Here is a 25,266-nt window from a genome sequence, read left to right on the forward strand (position 1 = left end):
ATCCCCTAAGAGGCAAAGAATCACTGAAACAATTGAGGCAAAATGTGTATTAAAATACGTATTCAGGTGGTATGTATTAAAATCTCTCAAATCAATATACCAGTTTTCAGATCCAAATAGAAGACAGGAACAGGCAGATAAATTAAAAAAACCATTGAATTTTTCAAAGAGTAATGTGCGTGCTTTAGCTAAAGTATGATGGCAGCAAAAACAGCAAAGTGATAGGTCCACTGTTAGAGCTAATAGATGCTGAAGAAAATTCTAGTTTAATGGGAAGAGACACATTGATTTCAGTTTTAGGCAAGTTTATTTTGAGTTAACAGTGGGGCAGGACAAATTTAGCATAAAGGTAGGCAGGTAAGACCTACACATTCCAGGGTGCCTAGAGGTAGAGAGAGAGAGAGAATGGCATCTCCTGGGTGCCTTCAGCTTGGCGGCTGAGCATGGGGTGAAGTCTTCATCCTGTATCATAATGGAAGTGAAGACTGGGCTTATAAAAAGAAGTCATAGTTATCACAAAATTGAAAAAATTCTAAATCCTTCTGTATTATGAAACTGACAAGTTGAGCTTTACGTCCACTTTTCTTCCCACATACTCAAAAAAATTGGGGGTGTGTTTCATGTCCATTGGCGTGACAAAATGCAACCCAGGATGGAGCTGTTGGTCTATGACACACTGGTAAGTCTCCGGCACTCAACAGCAGTGCCGCTGCTTTGTTAAATGGAGAGCAGCCGTAGAGATACTTCCATAGATATGTTTCTTCCTTGCAGAATGAAGCAGTTTTAAATTCTGTGCTCCCTTCTCTCCTTCTAGCCTTCTAAACACTAGGGGGAAAAAAAAAAAAGAGAAGGAAGGAAAGAAGGAGAGGAAGAAAGAAAGAAAGAAAAGGAAGAAGGGAAGGAGAAAGAGAGAGAGAAAGAAAGGTTGATTTCCTTCGATAGCTTATTTCTGCTTCCATATGAATACCAAAAAAACTTGATGGGATAGTAGGCTGAAGATGAACGTAAAGCCAATCAGTGGAGAGATCAATAAACAATATGGTCAGATCCATTCCACACAACACTTTTATTACACCATATTGAATTAATACAAATGCCTTTGGTACAATAGCAAAATTATTTATGAAACAATAGAAAATCTGCTCTTAAGTAGAAAAAACGTACTGCACATGATTTCAGTGAAAAAAAGAACCAGATGTTACACATACTTAAAAAAACTCCATCCCATATGCAGTTACCCATGAAATATTCAACGCATACATAAGTTTCGGGCTTACTGGCATGATTTCTTTCCTCCCTCTCACCTTCATGCTAATCTTCCACATGTCAGCATTTCTTTGAAATCAGGGTGTGTTACTGCAGTGGAATATAGAGAGCCAACTGAGGATTGATTCCAGTTGAAATGTTTGTAGAATGCCCAGGGATGTCCTCATCTCTGAAAGGAAGAGGGTGCAGCGACTACAAGTCAGGAATGCAGGCGTGAGCGCAGCACTGTGCGCCGCTTATCTACAGAACCAGAGATAGACTGGCTGCTGCAAGGAAAATGAATAAGCAAGCAACATGGTGCAAGGAAAGGGGGTTATTTACAGAGTCCAGATTCTTATACTAAAGATGAAGAAGTCGACAAGCGAGTACCAATTAAATTCCCACCGCTGGGAGTGACCTATAATGTCTCAGTTACAAAATCAAACCCTTGACTTTAACTCTGGTATTCTAACTGAAATTGTGTTTATATATTAAAGTTTTGGGTTTTATTTTTTTAAAGACAACATTGAATCAAAAGCAGCCAACTACACCAACCATATGTTTACCCACTTGGTTTTTGTTTTGTTTTGTTTTTTCAACTGACACAGAAGCCCCAGGAATTTCCTACATCTAAGATTTTTGTTAGCTGTGCTTTCCTAATGTTCTTAGACTTTTGACATTTATTTTATTTTATTTTATTTTATTTTTCCACACAGTTACATCTGGTGTATTCTGAAGCCCATAGCCATTGTTAGGAAATATATGGATACTTATATCATCCATTCAAAAATGCAAACCTTTTATTTTTATATGCTAGTTTACTTCTTTATAGATTTAACAACATTAGGACTGCCTCATAGGTTCACACTGCTTCCAGATTTCTGTCTGAAAATAAGAGTCAGTTGCTCTTCAAAGAATCTTAGGATCCTTGATCTTAGGAGGTTTAAAGAGCACTGGAAGTGAACAGCAGTGGGTTTTTCTTAGACTTGAAGCTAAGCCCCACTAGGCAAACTTGAATCTCTGGGCTAGGGGAGATGTTCTAAGCACAACTATTATTTCACTAAGGGTATAAATATATCATTCACAATCTTTTTTTTTTTTAAATATTAGAATCCTGATAGACAAGCTTTCCCAAATATTTTATAAAACATACATTAACAACATTCCTTCGTTCATTCAAATTAATTATAATTAACAAAGACAGAGAGACTCTTTAGCCTCCTCCACAAAGCACCTCCATAAAGCATCAAAGATGAAGTAAATTTAGAATTAGATATGAATATGGATATATAAGTATATAAGGATATGTATCTAGAGAAATATCATTTATATGAGCATGTGTATATTTATATAGATCACATACACACATACACATATATGTATACATTAAAAAATCAAAATATGCCTATTTACATATACACATAAATGGAGTTATCTTAACAGAGCGTGTATGGTTTCTACATAGACTTTCTTAGAAGGCAAACAGATTTCAGGGTATTTTGTTTGAGAACGAGAGTTACAGGCTCGTCAATTTAATCTGCTTTCCATAGTAAGGAAAAAGCATGATATAGGCAGAGCAAATATGTTCATGATATGTGTGGAAGATTTTTCTAAAATTCTCCCATAACCCTTATAATACATTTCAATCCAAAAAATAATTTGACATGGAGCACAGGAATAGATCCCTCACAAAATAATGAAAATAAAAGTAGTTGGGGAGGGGTACAAAAAATGTAAATCAGTTCGTCATCAGATACCATGAATGGGGATAATGTACAAAGTGTTCCTATCTTCAGGACTGAGTCGCTGTGGATTATACCATAGCTGGTGATGTGCCATTTCATTATCCCATATTCATCCCTGGACACACTCTATATTTGCTTTCCCCGATCAGTAGGAAGAGATCACCTATTTGGAATTAACTAAGGTAAGCAGAGACTTTTTTTTTTTTTCAGTGTGGTCTTCCCTCCAGAAAAAACTGCAAGATGAGCATAGATGAAAGAAATAAATAATAACTGTCTTGACAAATGAACGTAGGGGGGAAAAAAAGACAGAAACCGGGGACACCTGCGTGGCTCAGTTGGTTGAGCTGCTGCCTTCGGCTCAAGTCTTGATCCCAGCATCGTGGAATCAAGTCCCACATCAAGCTCCTTGCTCAGCAGGGAGCCTGCTTCTCCCTCTGCCTCTGCCTGCCACTCTGTCTGCCTGTGTTCACTCTCGCGCATGCGCTCCCTCTGACAAATAAATAAATAAAACCTTAAAAAAAAAAAAACAGACAGAAACTGAGAGACAGACTCTTAACTACAGAGAACAAACTGATAGTTACCAGATTGGAGGTGATGGGGGGATGGGTTCAATAGATGATGGAAATTAAGTGCTCTGGGGGTTGTGTGGAAGTGTGGAATCACTGTGTTGTATATCTGACACTAATACTACACAGTATGTTAACTCAGAGGAATTTAAATAAAAACCTGAAAAAATAAAAAATAAAAACTGTTTTGAGTCAGAAATTAGCTATAGGGATTGTTGATATTAAAAACTACAAGTTAATAAGGTTTCTTTGCTTTTCCTCCTTCCCTCTCCTCCGTATATCACTTCCAATATATCTTTCTTCCATGCTTAGTCTTATATTTCCTCTTAAAATAAGCAACGAGAAAGAGTTTTTTAACTCTTTAAATCTATGCACATTTGAAAAGACAGTGGGTCAAGTGTAAAATTGAAAAGAAGACATGTCTGTGAACATCTAAACAACACTCCAAGGGGAAACAGAGCCAAAGATTGGCATTAAAAATATCCCAGAAGGCAGAATGGTCACTATTAAGGGTTTGGCTGTTATTAACTGTTCTATGGGGTACATAAGCCATACAAAGTATGATAGGTTTTAATAATTACCTAGGCTTGAGGTTTGAAGCTTTACAAATGAGTTGTACCAGTAAGACAGACAAATATATGGATTGGTAATGTAGTTAGATGACACTTGGATGTCCAATTTAGCAGGAAGATACTGTTCTTGAGGAAGTCAGTCTTTGGATATGGGAATCCAAGTTACCCATTGCATTCTGAAGTGGTTCCAGCTCCCATATAAGGGAGTAACTCAGAGGAAAGCAAGGCTCACTCATCCCAGGGGCTACTAGGGAATTAGGCAATGAGAAGATAAATTAAAATGACTGTGGACTCTGAGAAACAAACTGAGGGTTTTAGAGGGAAGGGGGGTGGGGGGATGGTAAAACCTGATGGTGGATATTAAGAAGGGCACATATTGCATGGAGCACTGGGTGTTATACATAAACAGTGAATCTTGGTGTTCCACTAAGTTCCATACTACATGAAAAACTAATGATGTACCATATGGTGACTAACATAACACAATAGAAAGAAAGAAAGAGAGGGAGGGAGGGAGGAGAAAGAAAGAAAGGAAGGAAGAAAGAAAGGAATAAATAAAGAAAGAAAGATCTATATCTATAACTATATCTGTATATATATACCAAATCAGAAGCTAAGGCCAGTCAGTGACAAGTACAGTTGGACTTTGCGTATAGACGCTCTAGTGCCAAAAACATTTTCAGAGTGAAGACACCAGAAAGGGTTCAAAACTATGTGAGGCCCAAGTGTCAACCACCTGTGACCCAGGGTCTCAGGTCAGATTTGTCATAAATATGACCATTGACACAGTATAGGGCCTGGGGGATATTGTGATCTTGATTAGTTTGGTACTAATCAAGAATCTAGAAAAAGATACTACCATTCATCAGATCCCTTCTCTATGTCTGGCATGGTGTTAGATGCTTTGCATACCACTCTTTAAGGTAGGCATTATTATTCTATTAAGCTGACTGAGGAATCAAAGACAAAAAAAGGACTGGCTTAAACTCTTAAATCCAGATTGTTCTAGGAATTAAGGGGGGTTAATTGCATGGATAGGGATCTCAAAGAGCTAAGGAAATCACAGTGAGATTACAAACAGCTGATCATTGAGCTGATTTCCTGAGAGCATTCTCATCTATGTCTTAGAGTTACCTAACAAATGTTGTAGTCATGGAGGTTTGAGTATCTACTCAAGATTGTAAGGTGAAATCCTATTATACGCCAGAAAACATCTAAGCCTTGGGAATAGTCATGAACTTGTTAGATAGTGTCTATTCTCACAGAGTCCATATACTAGTAGTTGATGCCCAAATAGATTTTCTAAACCATGTATGAAAATTCTATATCCAATATTCTATCTAGACTTGTAAGATATGCGAAGTCAGCTGAGGACATTTGAGAAAGCTCTTCTTCCCCCCAAATTTACATTCCTTCCTTCTATAACACAAGCATAAAGGAAAGTAGCTCAGAGTGAGGTCGACATGGAGGATGATCTTGGTGGGGGAAACACAGGTACCCGATGACATCATTGAGCATCTGATCATACCATTCTATAGGCTGCTCTCCAAATGGACTTCAATTTTGTGAAATCATTTCTTGACTCCTTAATGTGTAAGCCACTATAAATTTGGTGTACAAATCTGGTAATTTGTAGCTGAAAGTTGCCAACCTGTTACATGGACCAAGAACTAAAAGTATCTGTCCTACAGGCTAATTTCAATAAATAAAAGGCCTCTGAAGAGAGGGAGTCAAAGCATATGGTTTGAGTTGAGGTAGGGCAAGTAAACAGACCAAATCCAAACTGTAGCAGATAGAAGAGTAACCTTGGGAGGATGGAAAGAAAATGGCCAATAAAAAGCAGAGCATGAATGTGAAAGTTCTCCTCTAAAAACAAAGCAAAAATCTAAGGAAACAAACGAGAATCAAGTGCTGAAAAGACAAATCAGCAAGCTTTCTTCCCAAAAGATTTTCTGGAGTAAAATTTACTTTTTCTAGAACTCCAGGAGCAGATTTAGTGTTGACCATTTCAATTTGTCTTAATTGGCTTCAAAGATAGAGGTTGCAGAGTATCCAGCCAGAGTCAAATAATATTGATCTTGATAATTTTTATTACAATGAACTCATTATCTCCCATGAACCATCCTTGCAACAGCTCTTCTATCTCTATGCTGGTTCCAGTATTATACTCTGGAAGATGTTAATACAAAGGTAGATTCAGTATAGGGCAGGAGAAAAGGAATTTGGTGTAGAAAAGTCTTAGATTTAAATCTCAGTTTTTAAAATGAGCATTTTAGGATGACCAGCTATTATTATCATTATTGCTTATGCCTACCAATTGGCAATTTTTTAAAGCATTTGACTGAATTCTCAAACTTAAGGACAAGTGGATTTTTAAAAAAATAATAAAAAGAAATCTACTAGCATTATAAGGAATATCTGCATTTATAATTTCAAAATATCCTTTTAAAAAGAACCATAAGTGACCTTAATCTCACAAAACAAACTGAGGATTGCTGGGGGGAGGGGGTTTGGGAGAAGGGGGTGGGATTATGGACATTGGGGAGGGTATGTGCTTTGGTGAGTGCTGTGAAGTGTGTAAACCTGGTGATTCACAGACCTGTACCCCTGGGGATAAAAATATATGTTTATAAAAAATAAAAATTATATTTAAAAAAAGAAAACACAATACCATTTACACTAACAATCCAAAATGTAAGATACTTTGGTGTCTAACAAAATATGTAAAAGATTTATATGAGAAAAACCATAAAAATTTGAATGAAGAAATCAGAGAACTAAATAAATGGAGATATATTGCACGTTAAAAAAAAAAAGAAAGAAAGGTACAGCATAGGGGAATATAATCAGTGGTATTGTAATAGTGTTGTATGGTAATGGATGGGAGTTACATTTGCAGTGAACACAGCACAATGCACAGACTTGTCAAATCACCATGTTGTAAACCTGAAAATAAAGTAACATTGTGTATCAACTATACTTCAATAAAAATACTAATAAGGAAAAAAAAAAAAAGATGGAACTTGAAAAAAGAGACCTCAAGAATGTTGGTAAACACAAGCATCAACTATGGTTGCCATTAAGTAATTCTTATATTTTGAAAACTTTAAATACCATTATTTTAGGAAGAGCACAGTTCTATACAGAAGTAATATGAAATTAAAACAATAGCTCATTGTTACAGTTCCATGCTAAGGATACCAGACATAATTGAGTTACATTAACTCACAAGAAATAGGACCCAGTGGTCACATCCTGATTACCATTCTCAATTAACACTGCTACATTTTTTAATGCCTATGTTTAATGTCAAAGCATTAAGAGGCTTCCAGGATAAGAAATCTATTAGTGTTTCAAAAATATGTTCCAAACCAGAGAGACTAGAAACAGAATGAAACCATATGTCATTTGCACTAAAGTGATAATTTCAGCAATATGAATTAATCAAGTTTCTCAAGGGAAGGCTATAATTTAAAAAGTAGTAAAGAAATTCAGTGTTAAACACGAGGCTGAATCAGCTTGTTTAAGACACAAAACAACAGATCTGAAATAATTTGAGAAGTATTACACATGAGGGAGAGAACATTTCCATACCCCTGTCTGCGGAGTGTATGCCTTCAAATCAAACGACCTTTCCATTTGTTCTTGAGGATTGATGATGACCCTCACAGGGCCTGGAAAAAGTGAGACTTCAATATGAGGTTTTTGAATGAATGAACAGATAAAAGAAAAAAAATCAGAAGAAAATAAAACTCAAAATGTAGGATTATAGTTGAAAGAAGCCTGGGGCAATGCAGTCTAGGTCTGAGTTCTAGCTGATTTCGCTGTTGGTTGTTCTCATAATAGTGAGCAAATCATTTGACACCCGGTTATTACATCTCTAAATTTGGATTACTAGGTCTCTAAAATCCCTCCCAATTCTTCATTCTGCCACAAAACTATGACTGAGCTTTAAAAAATTAGGCCATAAAATATCCCAGAAGTTGAGACAAAGAAAAGGAAATATGGAAAGTGGCCAAAAATTAGTAACGGTAGATGATTTGAAAGATTGTGTTTGTTTTTAAGATTGGAACCATCTGAATAAAATTATATGGAAACAATCCCTTAGGGTCTGAATATATTTGAATAGAAACAACCCATCTAAAATACAAAGAACACATCCTTAAAGAAAATAGAAAACAAAACTTCCAAAAAGAAGAGATTAATATTAAGTTGTTCGTTCATACATTCAGTCAACAAGCATGCATCAAATGTGTTCTCTGTGACAGCTCCCATGCTAGGCACAGAGGGTTTAAGACTAAACGGAGAGCCCCTGTCCTCTAGGAAGTACAGCTAGCAATGAGTTCACAATCTAGTCTAGAAATGCAATTCTGAAGATTAAAGAAAAAAAATGCTACAAAAAAGAGATTCAGCTAATAATAGTGTAGTCCTGACATTGAAATTTATTTTAAAAACATAAAAAATTCTAATATAATTATCATTTTCATCTTGGACTTTTTGAGAAAGCCAAATGAATTCACTTGAATATTAATTTGAAATAGTGACAAGTTATGTGAGTAAAATAAGCTGAAACAGGATGGTCTCTTGCTGTTTGACCTAGGCAAAATTAATAATTGCTCTAAACATCTTTAATTAGGGTGCTTAATAAATGCATATTGACTCTTATTTTTTGTCCATCTCAAGCAAGAAATTTATGAAGATTGGGATTATTGAATAAAAAGAATAAACCTTCTTTAAAAATTTAAACACAAAACTAAATTGCTTTGCCAAAACTTTCTATTAATTTCAAATGTTTTAGTTAAAAGTCCAAACCATTCTCACAAAGAGCATTTTAAGTACTTTATATTTTTGTTGTATTACCAAAAATGTATTCTTTTTAAAATTCTGTGTTTCTTTTATTACTAGTGAGGGTCCACATATTTCCATATGGTTAGCAATTCATTTCTGTTATGCAAATTGTTTGTCATGGCATTTTACCACTTATTAGGATCTTGTTGTTTTATATTCTTCTATTAAAATGCTTTTAAGGGGTGCCTGGGTGGCTCAGTCAGTTAAGCATCTGCCTTTGTCTCAGGTCATGATCCCAGCATTCTGGGATCAAGCTCCACATTGGACTCCCTGCTCAGCAGAGAGTCTGCTTTTCTTCTTCCTCTGCCTCCCCAACCCTGTGTTCTCTCTCTCTCTCAAATAAATAAATAAATCTTTAAAAATATATATATATAATAAAATGTTTTTAAAACCAAATATATTTAATCTTCATCTTATTTCCTGTAAATATTATTCCCCTGTTTAGAAGTTGCTTCTTTATCACAGGCTTCTCTTAGAATTTGGTTGTTACATATTTAAAGTTTAATTTATAAGAAACAGTTTTAAAACCATATAACATACTTTACTTAATGCCATTTATAAAATATAGCACTTTATAAAGCCCATGATTTTTAAAAAGAATAGAGTTCAATGATAAAATGTCAAGTTTGGGCATTATAATATAAGCAATACATAAATCATTTCTACATAAAATACGTAGTTCAAATGTTATAGTAAAAAAATTTGGAGAGCAAAAATGGGATTTATGAACAGAATTTACAGTAAGATAGAATAGTAACACAAGTAATAACAACTAAGACCTATTGAGTCCTTTCTGTGTGCAAGGCACTGTGCTAAGTACTTTATAAAAATGTAATCCTATTTAATCCTTACAACTCTTTGAAAAGGAGAGTTTGACCTTTCTCTACAATAAAGTCTATTATTTGAAGGACGAGCTCTTTTCAAAATGTCCTGGAAAACTGGAAATCTATAAGACATTGCCAATTTGGAGCCTAAAGGAAACTTTATTTCTCGGTAGTTACTGAAATGTACTATTTTTACTCTTATACTTATTTTATTTTATTTTATTATTTCTGACTTAAATAGGGAAATCCATGGTAAATGATTTTGGGAAATGCTGAGTTAAAACTAAATGTTTCTTTCCTGCAGGATTTCTTTACACTTACGTGAGTTGTCATTCTCCAAGACAATAGGATATTTAGTATTGCCTATGCACATCGACCACAGAAGGTCCTCCCCCACCCCATGAGCCTACTCATGGACTATTTTATTTATTTTTTTTTAAGATTTTATTTATTTATTTGACAGAGATCACAAGTAGTCAGAGGTAGAGAGAGAGGAGGAAGCAGGCTCCCTGACAAGCAGAGAGCCCAATGTGGGGCTCCATCCCAGGATCCTGGGATCATGACCTGAGCGGAAGGCAGAAGCTTTAACCCACTGAGCCACCCAGGCACCCTCATGGACTATTTTAAATAATACTTGATTAACGATTTGTTTAACAGTCCTATATGAAAATGACAATCAGGAGATTAGGTTACTAATGCCCCTCCCAAGCAGTATTGATATTTAAAGGAGGGCCCCCTGTTTAACTGTGAACCCCTACACGTGTTTAACTGTGCACCCCCACTCTTGGTGTATTCTGAAAGCAGTACCTGTGCAGAGGGAGTAACTCAGAAGAGAAATGAAGCTGAAGAAGGGATATGTTTATGAAGGCAATATACTTTATGAGAACCATCAAAGCACGAGATACTTTTCCAAGTTCTGGGGAAGAAGTTTAAATGTGCCATAAGGGAGATTGCTAAGTAAATGGTCACAATACCACAGGGAAAAAGTGAGGTGCTTTCTGGGAGCAGAGAAAAAGAATGCCCAAAGTACTTGTAGGCGGTGTCAGAGAAGGATTAATGGAAAAGATAGCTTTTACCTGAATATTGGAAATTGAATTGTCCAATATTTGAGTTGGGCAGTGATGCCCATTCCACGCAGGGTAATAAGTCTTACGAAGGCAAGGAAGTGTGAAGGAATACAGAGGTGGTTTGGGAAAGCCAGTGATTTAGCAGGGCTGCAGAATTGGTAAACCATGAAGCTGGAAAACTGGTCAAGGATCAGATTATGAGAACTTTGTTTGTCATATGAACAACATAATATTTGAAGATTTCCAGCAGGGAAGTGATCCGACTGGATAGTTAGTTGTTTTAGAAAGGTCACCTGGGGGGTGCCTGGGTGGTTCAGTCATTAAGCATCTGCCGTGGGCTCAGGTCATTATCCTGGGGTCCTAGGATCTAGCCCCACACCAGGCTCCCTACTCAGTAGGGAGCCTGCTTCCCCTCTCTATCTCTCTCCCCTGCTTGTTCTCTCTCAATCTCTCTCTCTGTCAAATAAATAAATAAATAAATAAATAAATAAATAAATCTTAAAAACAAAAAAAAAGGAAAGAAAGGTCACCTGGGGACTTGGAGGATGAGAATGGGAGAGGGGGAGCGTGTGGCAAGGTGAGCGGTCAGAGGCAATACAGCAGGTAAGGAAGGCTGAGGAATAGATTTATAATGTGATAGGGTAGGGAAAGGACAAAGTTGGGAGCTATTTAAAGATATTTGGAAGTTATGACAGGACTTGGTGACATGTTGGCTGTGGATGCCTAGGATCAAAGAGAGACTGAAGACAGCAACTTGGTCATGGAAACTGGGACCCCAGTACAATGCTTTTCTTTCAAAACGATCTGAGGTCATTGAACAGTTTAAAAATTAGAAACAATTTAAAAATTAGAAAACTGGGGCGCCTGGGTGGCTCAGTGGATTAAAGCCTCTGCCTTCAGCTCAGGTCATGATCTTAGGGTCCAGGGATTGAGCCCTGCATCGGGCTCTCCGCTCAGCGGGGAGCCTACTTCCCTTCCTCTCTCTCCCTGCCTGCCTCTCTGCCTACTTGTCATCTCTGTCAAATAAATAAAATATTTTAAAAAAAAAATTAGAAAACTGCACAGTCTTCAATTCTTATGCCTATTTGTTCAGGTGATAAAAATAAAAAAAAATATCTGAAAATATAATTGCTGTGATATTTGAGAGTGTTTTCTTTCAGGCTCTTTTTCTAAGCATATGGGGAGGAGCAGTGAGTGAGTGTGCATGTTTATGGCTGTGTATGGTGAAGATCCAACTTTTATACCACACTGCAGCCTGAGTTTCTATTTAATATTATATCATGAACATTTTCCCATCTGTCTTCATTTCTTGGGACTACTATAATAAAATGTCATAGATTACGTAGCTTAAACAGCAAACACTTATTATTCACAGTTCTTCAGGCAATGAAGTCCAAAGTCAGCCAGCAGATTTAGCGTTTGGTGAGAGTTCACTTCTTGGTTCATAGATAGCCATCTTCTTCTGTCCTCACATGGTGACTAGGGTAAGGGAACTCTCTGGAGTCTTCCAGAGAGTTGGAAGGATTCTGATTCCATTCATCGAGGGCTCTACCCTCATGACCCAATTATTTCCTAAACTCCCTACTTCCTAACACCATTATATGGCTGGGGGGTGGGGGTGAAAAGGGGTTAGGATCTCCACATATGAATTTGGGAGGGACACAGTATTCAGTCCATGACACCACTATTAAAAATTATTCCTCAGAATCCTTGAAGTTTATTTTTTTAAATATTTTATTTATTTATTTGACAGAGAGAGATCACAGTAGGAGAGAGGAAGGGAAGAGATCACAGAGAGAGAGAGGAAAGGAAGCAGGCCCCCTGCTGAGCAGAGAGCCCGATGCTGGACTCGATCCCAGGACCCTGAGATCATGACCTGAGCCTAAGGCAGCGGCTTAACCCACCGAACCACCCAGGCGCCCGTTGAAGTTTATTTTTAATGGCTGTATTAGATTCTATTTCCTAACTGTCTGACAATTAATTTAACTTTTCCCTCTCATTTAATATTGAAGTTGTTTCTTTACCTTGTCTCTCTCTCTCTCTTTTTATTTTTTCCATTTAGAAGTCGGTGCCTTGACAGATATCATTTCATCTAAGTGTTTTCACATTTTTATGGTAATTTACTTGTCATAGATTCCCAGATGTGGGATTACTTTATCAGAGGGTATAAACATTTCCAATATTTTATGAGTATTAAAAATTGTGTTTCAAGCAATTCACAGACATGTACCCCTGGGGCTAATAATACATTATATGTTAATAAAAAAATTGTGTTTCAGAAAGCTTGAAACATCGTTACTTATTTAATTGACCATTAGCCATTTGATCTTTATTTAATACATTTAACCTATCCTAAATTCTATTTGCCAGATATCATACAGTTTATTTTCATTCCATTGGTTTAATACTTGACAAAATTAGCTAGAGATTGGATTATTGCTAATTGTATCTCCTCAGAAAATGTGTTTTCTTTTTTCTAAAATAAACCACATAATTTCTTCACAAATTTTGATTTTCCTAAATTTAAAAAAATGGAAAAATTGATCAAGAATGGAAATTGTTTAACTTTTCTATGTTTAATAGATGTTTCTAATTTCTGCTAAAATTAATGTGCTCCTAACAGAAAATTTGAAAAAATATGTTAGCATCTACAGGAAAATATTACTTACAAACCTACCATCCAAAGAGAAGCATCTCTTATGTGTGTTCCTCAGTGGTGTTTTGGGTTGTTTTGTTTCTTTGGTCACCAATCTGACCCAAGTACCTAGAACAGTGTGTGGTATATTGCTGGTTTTTAGCAAGCATTTGTTAAATAGATAAATATTTTTAGTTTAATTTCCAATATTTTACATAGATATTTACATTAGTTAACGTGTATTGATCAATACGCCAAGCTTCATACCAATGCCATATGCAACATCTCTGTAATACAACACTGTTTATAGGAACCACTACAATGTTCAGTTGGCAGATCTAGTCTGAGCTTTAAAAAGATTATGCAGCCTGTAAAATACCACATAAAAGCCAACAACTTCTGCTGCGGCAGGCTCCCAGGAACCTTGCCTACGGAGGGTATACTAGTCATATGAATGTCCACCACACAATTCTGCCCCTAGATAGGGAGATAAACAATCACTCTATTAAGGTTTATTACTCTAAAGCCACTATCGTCTGTAAACTATTTCCTAAATCTCTAAATGTTTGATTTCCTGGATTTCATAGCACTTATTAAAACATCTTCATTTTGGGGATAATTCTAGTATTTTATTAAATTCATAGTGTGATATTCATCATTAAAAGTAATATTTAGTCTGCTTTCTGATGGTTACTTGAGATTTGATTTCTATCAGTTGAAATACTAGATCAAAGAAATGATTGTTTTTAAGGTTCCTGACTCAAAATGGTTTCTCCCCTTTGAAAGATTGTTAATATACCCATTACAGCTGTATAAGCAGCCCATAATCTTTTTGGTCTCAGGACTCGTCTCAACTATTAAAACTTACTGAGCACACCAGAGCACTTTTGTTTATGTGATTGTTATTTATATTTACTCTATTAGACATTAAAACTAGAAAAAAACTTAAAACACATAAGCACACATTCCATTAGCAATCAGAGTTATGACTCATCACATATTAAATAAGTTCTAGAAAACTCTACAGTACACTTGTGAGAGAAAGAGAGTGAAAGGGCAAATGATGTCATGGTGTTATTATGAAAATACTTGGGAGTATGTGCTTTCTGTGAAAAGTCCGGGGCGATTTCCAGGGGTCCCTGAATAACTTTGAGAATAACTGTACTACACTGTACTTAGTATTTTAATTACCATTTAAACATTTTTTCATTCGGGACAGCTGGGTAACTCAATTGGTTAAGTGTCTACCTTTGCTCAGGTCATGATCCCCAGTCCTGGAATCCATCCCAGCCTTAGGAGCCTGCTTCTCCCTCTGCCTCTGCCTGCCGCTTCCCTTGCTTGTGCAAATAAATAAGCAAAATTTTAAAAAATAAAAAAATAAAAATCTTTTCATTTTGATGGACAAAGAACAATACATCATCCTTATTTTAACATGCATTTATTTGGGTCATTATTTTGTGTTTATTTTATGATCTTCCTTCCTCATTTTGATTTTTTTTTTTTTTGTCTCTCACGTTTCCTAATTGTTCCATTCAAAATCTCTTCACATTTTCACTTGAAATGTAGACAATAGCACAACTTTGCTTTTCATTTTCTCTTTAGCATGCTAAAGCAAGTTCATGTTACTCGGATCGACTGTTCTGGCAGACTTGACATTCACAAGTCCTCAGCATAAGTCTATCCAACTTCATATATGCAACAGCTTATCCATAAGTGCCCTACAGATAATTCCAGAAAAAAAGGATCTATGCCTTGAAATACTAATGATCTGTTTAATATCTCTCTGTTTGTAATACGTGAGCTCCCTAACATTTACCTAAAGGTAAACTTCTTTTCACTTTTTCTTCCTCAATCTGTTCTCAAAGGTAAAAGTCAAAAAAGAAAAGACACAGGATAGACATGCATGACTTCACCCATTGCTACCATGCCATGCAAATTTACTTCTTTGTAATTTTTTTTTTTTACCCATGTGGGTCTTCAAACACTTGTCAGAATACTGATATTTTATAACATTCTTTTTGCTATTTAATTTCATTCCCTTAACTTTAGGAATAGTTTCTAAGTGACGCCTACACTTACATTTCCAGTCATTATCTAGCTACATTTTTCACTTTGACATACAAAATTTAAATGCATTCTTAATAGAATATTGCAGGAGTTGTATTGTTTCAGCCGACATTGTATTGTCTTGTCTATATTTTGGTCATATTTCCTTCTACAGAACACAACCTCCCATGTTTAAAAAAGTTCATTTGATTTTTTCCGCAACAAGGTTGAGTTTATCTAAAAAAAAAAAAAAAAAAAATCCCTTGCAGCATTTAGGTTTACAGAAATTATGTTCTGTCAAAATATTTTATAATGGCAGCATTAAATATTGCCTGAAGGAATAATATAGCTAAAAGTTGACTGAGAAATAATATCTTGGTGTTATGCCACATTAGAATAATTTTTTATTTCCTGGAGATAATATTTTATGGCCATACTGTTGAAAGAGAATCTATATTTGCCCACAAAGTAGAATATTTAAATGGGAAAGTTAAGGATTCATGATGCATTACTAAATTATGAATTCAACTGCCTCCCCCATACATTCCTACTCATAAAAGCCCCCTTTCCACTTTGGACTAAATGAAGTGGTTAATAGTTTGGGCAGAGTACTTAGCTTCTGAAAATAGCCTGCAGATAAAGGATGACATTGGTGATAAATATAATATACAACTGACAATTTACATACAGTTCTGGTGCCTACAGTAGGACACGATAATTAGCAAACACCCCTGGCAACTCTCCATATCCTCCCCTCCATCTGTTGCTTCACTTTGGGTTGTAGGCAACTAAAATATGGAATATTCAGAATGTTTTTCAGTATTATGAATTTTAGTTGTAAGTATATACATACAGATAGGCGTATATATCATGTAATAGAGTAAATAAATAATATTATTGATCCCAGTACTCAAGAACTTTTCTATGTCTAGCATTGGTTATGCTACATATCAGATATTTGAAAAACATCTTCAGCCTTCATCTAGATATGTAGCGTCCCTTTAGATCTTAAAAATGGCAAAATCAACTCTGAACATTGTGAGTATAATATCATGTGAAAGTTTACAAGAATAGCTGAAGATAGCCTATATTAGGGAAATTATCTCGTAGTTTTAGGAAAAGAAATATTGTCTATTTTCTGGACTACAATACCAAATGTTTAATGTTATCAATGTGATGAACTCACAAAACAAACTAACTTTATAGAACAGTCATTAAAACATGGATGAAAAGAATCAGACTTCCTGAGAATATAAATATATATATATATATTACTATAAATATATATAAATAAATATAAATAAATTTATATTCTTCTCTTTATTAGCTACATAACCTTGATCAAGTTTCTTTACCTTTCTTTGTCTCAATTTTTCTCTTTGTCCCAATTTTCAAATTAATAAAATGAGCATAATAAGAGTATCTCTAGGGTTTTCATGAGGATTAAAGGAGCTGATATTCATAAACTCTTACAACGTCTGCCACAGAGTAAATTACATGTGGTTGTTAAATGAATAAGGAAAAAGGCAGCACACTATATTTATCTTTTTTTTTACACTATGCTTATCTTTGCTCATTTTACCTGCAAACTGTGAAAGATGCTCAAAAGTGTGCTTGTGCTAATTATAAAATTCTTATTGTTCTCATGCTGTTCTTTTAATAATTTTATTAAATGTTAGTAATATCATGGTAAAACAAATTCATTTGAGCTTTATCCATATTTTATTATGAATAAAACATAAGGTTTCCTTTTGAAAGATACTTACTTTCATACTGACCATTGCTTGTTAGAAATGTTCCAAATAAGACTAATGTCAATTAGTATAATAGCTAATTGTGTTTATTGGTCATGGTACCAAAAATTATTTTTAAAAGCTACAGAAAATCTTGTACTGCATGTGAATATTTTTTAACTGAACAAGAGACCATAACTAAAACCCTGAAGGTATAGATTAGATAATTAGTCACAGTGTGTTCTTTGCTGATCCCAATAGAAATTAGCTAAATCTAAAGCACTAATGATGGACAATATGACATGAGAATAAAGAGTGGCCCTATTATTCTCTATTTGCTGACATCTTCCTTTTTAAAATGTGTTTTTTAAATATATCTATATTTTCCTATGCCTTGCTCAATTTATCTTGAATTTTAGGATGGAAGATTTTATCATAAAGCTGTAATTATCCCTGTAATAGCGAGGGCACATGGACAGAAAAAACTTAACTCTCTTTCATTTTTGATATAAATTTCAAATATAGGGCAAACAATGAAGGAAACAAACTTATGTTTCCTGTTTTAAAAGTATTAATGCCACTAATATTCCTTAATATTTGAATAATCCAAAATTTAAAGGTTAGAAAATAATACTTCATCAGTCTATGTTATATTTACATAATTTATCATAAATATAAATGAAACACAAATGATAAGCATAGTTATGACCCAAATCTGGATTTTTGTTTACGTGATAACTGGCACTTTGTACCTATTTTGATCACTGGCTTATATGGCTGCATTAAATCCCTGAAGTCAGACTTTAGTAAGTATCTCAGAAAGTAGGAGACTTGAGCAAATTAGGCTTGCCAATAATTTATTAAAAGTAGCTTCTCTGTCAGTTAGCTTTTGCAAATAACCCCAACATTTAGAGGCTTACAACAACCGTGATTTGTCACTGTTGATGACTCTGTGAGTAGGCTGGGTGGTTCTGTTGATCTGGGTCAGACCGGGTTGCTCTCAGCTGGGTTCATCTTTATATTTGAGCTCAGCCAGTGGATTGGCTGGAGACAGGCCAGCTGAGATAGCCTGGCACTCAGGTCTGGGTGTTGGTGAGCTGACACTGGGGGACACCAGGGATAACTGGATGGTGCTTTCATTAGACAGCAGCTAAGCCTAGGCTCATTCACCAGGCAGTCAAGAGTGAGAGGGTGAAGAAACACACCGATCTCTCCATGCTTGGGCTCAGAACCAGTTCAGCCCTTCTGCCGAATTCTATCAACCAAAGCATGTTACAAAACCTGCCCAGATTCAAGGATGGAGGAAAAGATTCCACCTCTTGATGGGAGTAACTGAAAGGAGTTGTTATTGTCACATTGGCAACTTATCACAGCCACTGTGGGTAATCTAGGAATAAATCATGTTTTTTAACTGAGCTGAGGCCTAATCTGAGTACAAGGTACACATCATGAGCCTTATAATCGACAAACTCCCTTTTTTGTTTTTGATTTTGGTTTTGGTTCTGAGGTGTCCTGAGCATGCTACGAGGGCACACACTCGAACTGTGTCTTTCCAGGGTGTCAGCTTTATTCAATCATAAAGCAAAAGTTAAATCATAAATTATAAAGCAGGTTCACGATTCTAAATTCAGGGACAATTCACCACGTGGTTAAACTTGGCTTCTTACATAGCACACAAAGCAGGGCAGAGGAGAGCCACACGACTAACAGAAGGGTGCAGGAAGTGAAGGAACCAAACGCCCAGTCAGTCTGTGGGTGCCTGTTGAGCTAAGGCCTTGGTCTGGTCTGGGTCGACTCTTGGCACTGACTGCTTCTGACGTTCAAAGAGGGGAGGCTCTCCATTCTGTCTGGAGATGGATGGGGCAGAGCCTTCCGTAGCAGCTGCCCTTTTTATGTGGTCAGAATGGAGGAGTCAGGTCTGAAGAGTCTGACAGTTTGCTGCTCCAAGCCTCCTCTTTTTAAAGGAATTTAATTGGTTTTGGGTCCCCGCAGACCTCCTCGGGTTCTGCTTTTTATCAGTTCTGGGGCAACAGCTGGTGTTGGTCCTGCCGATATCCCATAGCTGTAGTACCTTAACTGTTTCCGTCTTTGCTAGACCCAGTCTCCGGCTTGAATGAGAGACTCCATTTTGTTGTCTACATGAGGCCTTCTCTCAATAACACTAACAAGGAGATAGAGGCATGAAAAAAGGCAGCCAGTCCACTTGGCTTCAGAAAGCCCTGAAATATTTTAGCCATCACTCAAGTAAACAATTTGATAGTTGATTCACAAGAAAGTATTTCCAGGCTAACACTTGATTCCAGGTGAACAAGTTGAATCCCCATTTTCTTTCTTACTTTAAATTGGTGGAATGGGATGAACCATTGCAGAGGTGAACAAAGTTTTACTCATTTGAAAAAAGGTACTTGATGAGGCCCCAGTCATCATTGGAGCCCCAATTTGGTCTCCCAAACCTCAGCATAATAGTGTGGTATCAAGTTAGTATTTCAGTGATGTGCCAATGATCTCTAGCTGGAAGTAGGCATGTACCATCTAGAGGGCTCTAGTCGTGACTGTGGAAACATACAAATGATGCTTATTTTTGTTTTCCTGTCCCAGGCACCAAAATCTTGCCTGAAGTTTGCAATGGAGTCACCTGAATCCTGTGCTTCTTTCTGAGTCTTCCAATTTGGATTTTTAAAATTTATCTATTTTTTTATTTGACAGAGAGAGAGAGAGAGAGATCACAAGTAGGCAGGAGGCAGGCGGGGGCTGGGGAGGAGAAGCAGGCTTCCCGATGAGCGGAGAGCTCGATGCGAGGCTCGATCCCAGGACCCTGAGATCATGACCTGAGCTGAAGGCAGAAGCCTAACCCACTGAGCCACCCAGGTGCCCCAATTTAGATTTTTATATAAAGGTGGCAAAAGGATACATTGAGAAGAATTTACATGATACACATTAATGTTATAGATGACGTGCATATATGTGTGGAAACACATAGTTATCTTTCACAACATAACCCACGGATTCTTTGACCACCATCTTTCACCCAAGCCTACTCTCCTCCTGTGTTCCCCATCTCAATTAATGGCATCACTTCTTGTTTTGTTGTTTAAGCCAGAAACCTTGTTTAATGTCTCTTATTCTCACCCGTGGTCAGCAATGAATAACCACACTATACAGATTCTAATTCCTTGATTAGGTCTTATCTGGGTTACTGCAACTCTGCCCTAACACATCTCCTTAAAATAGATCTCATTTCCTCCCATCCATTGCCTATGCTGCTGCTGGAATGAACCCCCTACATTATTTATTTATTTTGTTCACCTATCGAAAATTCTATCCTGACTGTAGCCTTCAGGACAAAATTCACACCCACATATACATCGAAAAGGATTTTAAAGCATGACTCCTTCTGTCTTCTATTAGCTTCTTGCTGGAAGGTCAAGAACCAAACCATGCCTGCTGTATGTTGCCATTCCCAAAATGAAGAGGTGCATTCTGTGTGCAGAGTTACTAAGAGAGAGGTAACACCTGATTTGCAAACCTCAACCCATCACCGATTTCCGGACTGAGGCTTGTAGAGAAATTTTGGAGTCCCTTAACACCCATCCTCCTTCCGTGCTTGAGCGTGTGCGCGCACACACAGACACACCCAAGCATTGGGTAAAGGAAAAGTAGTTTCTCCCTCTTGATGGAAACCAAGTGCGAGGATCATTAATTAAGACAGGCATTCAGCCCTTGAAATTTGCTAGACCCAGAAACTGGTACCTGGACTCTATCTTAAAAGGTCCGTGGAGGATAAGCATCTGCATGGCGGTCCTCCTTTGCTATTACCGATGACGACGGGATGACTTATTTTACTATAGAAAACTATTTTTATGTAATTAACATATGCTTTTTTTGTTTATAAATGCCCAATTTTAAAAAGAAAAGAGAAAAAGTTGGCGTACTTGTCTACTTCGTTATGTACCCGTTAGTCCTTCAGCGCCTCTTTCCCAAATAGATGACATTGTATAATAAAGGACTTAGAGAATTAAAAAAAAAAAAAAAAGAAGGTCCATGGAGCAGAGTATATACTGGCAGGAGCGAATTTCACTGATGGCCAAAGAAAGGTATATATTGTTCTCTGACTTGTGGGCAAGATGTGTACCACGTGCAGACTGAAGCCCTTTTAAATTTACATAGATGACTGACTGGTAGGTCAATGTCATTCCAACCAGAGGATGGACGTCTGGATGCCCCAGTGCCTGCAGTAGGGATCATAAGTTGAATGGACTACTTGAGACCAGTATTGCCCACCTCAGAAGTACTGCAAGTGAAGGAGCTTAGCTAGAGCTGTACCTGAGAAACCAGGGAAACCATCCCCCCAGGGAGTAACCCATGAGCAAACAACCACGGTTCACAGAGCACCATCCCTGGAATACACCTGTGCCTGTCAGTAAGCTCTTTCTCATTTCTTTTATCTCCCTGGTTCTAGTCATTAAAGGGTAAAAGGACCAGAGCAGCCCAGGGATGAAGTGTGGGGTGAAGGGAGAGCAGAAAGGTGACTGCTGGCGTGGGTAAACACTGGTTTATCCCCAGTGAAGAAACTGGAATTCGTATTGTGAAAATGGGAAATAAAAGCAACTTGCGAATTGTGTGAAGATAACACTACTTTTCGTTTTTTTTCTTTTCTTTTTTTTTTTTTTAAAGATTTTATTTATTTATTTGTCAGAAAGAGAGAGAGAAAGCACACAAGCAGGCAGAGAGGCAGGCAGAGGTGAAGAGAGAGGCAGGCTCCCTGCCAAGCAAGGAGCCCGATGCGGGACTCGATCCCAGGACCCTGGGATCATGACCTGAGCCGAAGGCAGCGGCTTAACCCACTGAGCCACCCAGGCGTCCCAACACTACTTTTCTTTATGCAAACTTTGTTTCTCAGAAACTGACCGGAAAGTTTTCTAGAGCATATTTTTATCTGCAATGTTCAGAAACACATAAAAATCTGATGACATACCTTTGCAATATTTGGTTCCTTATAGAGCTGACTTCCTTTTAGCCACAGATACACTACATATTAGAAGAGATAATATAAAATGCCCTCATGCTTCTCTCAGAAAGAGAAATACAAATCGAAACCTCAGAAGTTTACTCAATGGTAATACATAAATGTTTATAAAACACAATGAACTCTCCTGTTAAAAGGAATTTAGAACCTGGGGAAATATTGTCTAGTAAACCCTCTGGCAACATTTTATAATTATAATGCAGCGCTCCCCCCCCAGGCAATGAGTCCAATCTGTTATAATATGAACAACAATCTATTTACTGCAACGCATTAAGAAATCCAAATATCTGGAACAGGTCATATCTCATTTGCTATTGCTGATTAAAACAAATAATGGAGTAAGATGACTTTCAGTCTCTCTCTCTCTCTCTCTCCTCTCTCTCTCTCTCTTCTCTCTCTCTCTCTCTCTCTGTTTAATCACCACTGCATTTGTGTCCAAGATTGTTTTGGAAATAAAGCTAATACTTTAGTTCTTGAATAGGTATAATTTTCAAAATTGTATTAAACATATGAAACTTCGTTTGGGAACTGTGCCTTTGAGTATTTTTCTGGTGATGATTTAGGAACTTTCGTCTACCAGTATTTGTGTATTTTGTTGAATACTTCAAGGAGGTGATTTCTCACAGGTCAGAATAGAGTGCCAAAATATGACTTTATGAGTTATGGAAAAGTACAATCCTCTCTACTCACCGTCTTAGATAATTTTCTAATCATTCGTATGAATTACTCCTCGTTCCCATTCTCTGTGAATTATACAAATGGTATTGAATGGATGGCCTAGACCAAGGCACTGGGTGTTCTGCTAAGTGGTACATAATGGGCATAGTTGAGCCCATCCCAGATTTGTCACTTGGCACCCAACGTAAGAGGACAGGCTGCCTTTTCTCTGCTCTTACACAGCAGTTGTTAGCTTTTGTGTGTGTGTGCGAGTTTAAAGAAGATTTCTCAGACTCCTGTTGGTATACCATTAGTTCCACTTTTCACAGAAAACAAAATCTTGAAAAGACAGATTATCTATGCATATAGAAAATGATTTTCCCTGAAGGGCATTTTCTTTTCCTTGATCCAGTGTATTTTTAACCGTCTCAAGTGATGAGGCTGGCTGTTCAACCAAGTTCAAGAGCACACTTTAATTCAGCCCATTATCTATCATTGTGAATTCAAACCTGCTGTTTCTCTTTGCTGATAATCTATCATCTAACGAGAGCGAGGATGACTTTAAACCACAGGAGCAAAAGAGCAGTCATGGACTTGGCTTACAAGGAGATTTATATAGAGAACAGCACACACAAAAATATATTCAGTTCCGTTATTTCCCTGCTCAGGTTTTTTACAATGCTCCACGCCTTGCCCCTGGTAGAAACTTGGATAGTTATGACAAAGAATTGCTAAATATTAAAAAGGAATGCGAAAGGGTGAATCTAAAATGCATATCTAGTCTCTCAAAATTAGTTCCCGGAATATTATTTTTAAGGGCTATAAATCATTATTTTATGCACACAAATAGAAACCAGAAGGGATGTCCTACTGAAGGACTCTTTCTCCTAAATGTCCTTATTCTTCCTTCATTATGCTATCTATGTTCCCAGGATAGCAACATTAATTTGACATGGCTGAATTATGCTACCTACTGTTTCCTGTAGAGCAGTCTCAGTGCCCGAGGCTGGGTTTCCTGCTTTGGGGATAGGGGGCAGAAAGACATTTCTAACTCTACTCTAGTATGAGAAGCAATTAAGCTACAAGTTGTTTAGCTGTAAGCAGTTAACCTCACAAACCTAATAAATTATTTGATTATATGGAATGCTTAGAACTTTGACCCCTTCTGGTAAATATGCATGAAATTGTAAAACTTGCGTTATTTTCTTTGTTTTTTTGTCACTCAATTATTTTAACATTTTCCCTCTTACTGCATGCTTTGTGATGTCTAAATAGCAGAGAGGGTAGATGCATCTGTTCTCTCATGGCCCGATCATCTGATTACATTGTCTCTGCGTCTACTACCATCTCTGTTTGGTTGAAGATCTCCCCACTTCGTTTCTGCACAGGAGAAAAGCCGCATGGGTTGTCTTTGTTCCTTTTAATCAATTAAAAACAAACAAACAGGCATCCAACGCTTCATGGACACTAATGAACCCGAAATAGTCTGTAATTAATTTCGAATTCACTACTAGTTTCAAAAAAATTAGCTAACACTGCAAATTGCACTGACCATGATAAGACCCTTAATAACGAGGCCTATTGTGTGAAATGTGCAAGTCAGCAGAAACACAAGTGAAAACCTTTCAGCTTCAAACACGTCTAGCAGCATGCAAAACAAAGCAAGATAAAATGTGAATTTTTTTTTTTTAAAAGAAGCTTTAAGCAGCTATGTCTCACGCCAGATCTGTTAACAAATCCCTTTAAAGTACACTTCCTTTTTTGCACACTCATTTTTGTGAGGTCAGCCTATAAGAGGTTTGAGAGCAAAATTATCTTTTTCTTCTCCTAGAACCTCAATAGTAATAATATATCAGGGAGTCTTAGTAGGTTATCTAAAGTATTCCTAATAGGTAAGTATATAAATGACCTTTATTTTCATTATGAGAATTAATTTTAAAATACATAAATTAAAGAAGTTTGCATTATTATTTAATTTAACACAAAGAAAAATGAAATATTGAATTATTGGGGTGCCTGATGTCTTAGTTAAGTATCTGCCTTTGCCTCAAGTCATGATCCTGGGATTCTGGGATTGAGCCCCATGTCTTGGGCTTCCTGCTCCGCAGAGAGACGCCTCTCCCTCTCCCTTTGCCTTTCCCCCTGCTTGTTCTCTCTCTCTCTCTCTCTCAAATAAATAAAATCTTAAAAAAAAAAAAAGAAGTGCTGAGTTATTACTTCACTGCTGAACAATTCTCTAATCCTGTTTTTATCTGAGTATTACTGAGATTTCTTTTTTTTTTTTTTAAGATTTTATTTATTT

General features: G+C 36.8%; 1 protein-coding gene across 1 annotated transcript in view; it reads right to left on the reverse strand.

Moving 5' to 3' along the window:
- Nucleotides 1-324: 324 nt before the first annotated feature.
- LOC309871102 (uncharacterized protein) overlaps nucleotides 325-25,266 on the reverse strand; it is a 54,108-nt gene continuing 29,166 nt past the window's right edge. The window contains exon 3 of the mRNA XM_082743788.1: nucleotides 325-825. The gene's annotated coding sequence lies outside the window, so the exon portion shown is untranslated. The remainder of the gene's footprint in view (nucleotides 826-25,266) is intronic.

This window comes from Mustela nivalis, assembly GCF_964662115.1.
Source record: "Mustela nivalis genome assembly, chromosome: 1".
Taxonomy (NCBI): Eukaryota; Metazoa; Chordata; class Mammalia; order Carnivora; family Mustelidae; genus Mustela; species Mustela nivalis.